Source organism: Antrostomus carolinensis, unplaced genomic scaffold, assembly GCF_000700745.2.
Source record: "Antrostomus carolinensis isolate BGI_N321 unplaced genomic scaffold, ASM70074v2 scaffold35813, whole genome shotgun sequence".
In the NCBI taxonomy this organism is placed as follows: domain Eukaryota; kingdom Metazoa; phylum Chordata; class Aves; order Caprimulgiformes; family Caprimulgidae; genus Antrostomus; species Antrostomus carolinensis.
The window spans coordinates 978-3390 of record NW_010307023.1 but is presented as its reverse complement, the minus strand read 5'-3'; positions in this window follow the sequence as shown (position 1 = coordinate 3390).

Sequence of the window (2413 nt, the reverse complement as noted above, 5' to 3'; positions counted from 1 at the left end):
TTTAAATCTAACCATTATTTTCCCCACCTGGACACCATCCTGTGCAACCTGCTCTGGGTGGACCTGCTTTGGCAGGGGGGTTGGACTGGATGATCTCCTGAGGTCCCTTCCAACCCCACCATTCTGTGATTCTGCTCCTCATTTACAGGTTGAATTGAACTGGCACTGGCAGAGAAAAATGGTTTAAACTGGCAGTTTCCAAATGGCAATCCCCATGCGGGTGGTGGGCTGGGAAGCTGTGGCAAACCAGCACAATGGGCTGAAAGGAAGAGTGTCTTCAGTCCAAGCACTGGTGCTGGGGGCGCTGGAGATGCTCCAAGGGCTGGCAGTGAGCCATTGCTCCGAAACACTGGCAACAAGGGTTGGACCACTTTTTAAAGTTCTCCTTTCTCTTCTGGTCCAAGTCCTTTTAGGCTGCTTGGTATCTCGCAGTTGGGTTTCTCCAGGCCTCCACAGTGCACCAGGGGAAACAGGGCAGGCAGGACAATGTATAGTGCAAAGGTGTCAGAAAAAAACCCCAGCAAAACCTAAGCATTTCCTGGCTTCCTCAATCTTAGAATCCCAGAATTTCCTCGATTGGAAAAGACCTTTAAGATCATCGAGTCCAATTATGAACCCAACACTGACAAGTCCCCGACTAACCCATGTCCCTCAGCACTGTGTCTACACGACTCTTCAATCCCTCCAGGGATGGGGACTCCACCACTGCCCTGGGCAACCCCTTCCAATGCCTCAGAACCCTTTCAGCAAAGAAATTCTTCCTCACATCCCATCTCAACTGCCCTTGGTGCAGCTTGAGGCCATTTCCTCTTGTCCTAGAAGACACCTGATTTTCAACAGTAAATCTTACAACTAACCAAAGTCCATTTTCTTTTCATTGCCTGTCACCTTTAGTCAAGAGAAGCTGCTGTGGGATGGGGATGTGAGGGTGGAGATTGGTGCAGCATGTGCTCTGGGCTCAGGCTGGGGTACTTGGTGCAGGGATGAGCAGTCATTGTGGGCTGCATCTCCATGTTCACAATTAGACTGGGAATGTAGGGTAATGTCATGGATCTGACTCCTGCAGATGATGCTTTGATAAACCCTGATGTACCAAATCAGCCCTATAAAAAAATCTACAGAACAGAAAATGTTTCATGTCTCCATAAACATTGAGCCATATGCTGGTACCTAAAGCCATATGCATACACAGCTGATGTGCTGCGGGGGGTGGAGAGGCTGGGAATGGCCTGAGACAAAGAAAGCAGGAGGTTCCTGCTCAATGTCTTGCTGTCTCGCTGCCCTGGCATCCAGGGGTTCCAACTGCTGTCTAAACTACAGCTCAGCTCCCAGAGATCAGCAATGAGCGTATTCCAACTTCTCTACAAGGCAGTGATTTTGGCACTCGGTAAAGGTAGGACATTTATAAATTCACTTCATCTTGGACTGAATGGAATGTAAGAGGGTTCCTAATGTTCTTCCTTCCTGAATGGCTGCTTTAACTGTCAAACTATCATATAAAAAATGGAAACATGTTAGAATGAGTCCAGAGGAGGCCACGAGGATGATCCAAGCGCTGGAGCAGCTCTGCTGTGAGGACAGGCTGAGAGAGTTGGGGTTGTTCAGCCTGGAGAAGAGAAGGCTCCAGGGAGATCTTCTAGTGGCCCCCCAGTGCCTGAAGGGGCTTTGGCCAAGGGCAGGGAGTGACAGGAAAGGGGGTGATGGCTTGAAAGTGGAAGAGGGGAGATGGAGATGAGATGTGAGGAAGAAATTCTTTGGTGTGAGGGTGGTGAGACAGTGTCCCAGGTTTCCCAGAGAAGCTGTGGCTGCTCCTCCCTGGAAGTGTTGAAGGCCAGGTTGGATGAGGCTTTGAGCAACCTGGTCTAGTGGAAGGTGTCCCTGCTGCTGGCAGGGGGGTTGGAACTGGATGAGCTTTAAGGTCCCTTCCAAACCATTCTATGATTCTATGTTTATCATTAATTTTAGCCCATCACAGCTCTGGGACCCAGAACTGTGTTAGAGCATGAGCCTCTCTAACCCAAAAATGCGCCGTTGTCCATGTAAGGAGGAACTCTGGCAACTGTTCTAACAGTTCTGAAGTTCACTAACGACACTCTCTGAATTTACAAATTCATGAATAAATGGCTCATCTGTCCCTGCCACCAAGGACACAGTGCACAGGATGTGGGCGGATGGGCTGTGACAGGACCTCACGCTCTGGCCATGGCTGGATGGTTGGGGACTGCATCACCGCCTTCATCCTTCCTCCAAGGCAAAGAAAAAGGTGATTTCCCCTTTCTCCTGGCTGGTGGCAGCCACGAGGCCAGATCCAGCCTGGGGTCCTGCACCCTGTGCCCAAGCCACCATCGCTGCATCGCTGCCCACTACGATCACACCTCACATGCTCCCACTGTCCCCTGGCAGCGTCCCTTCT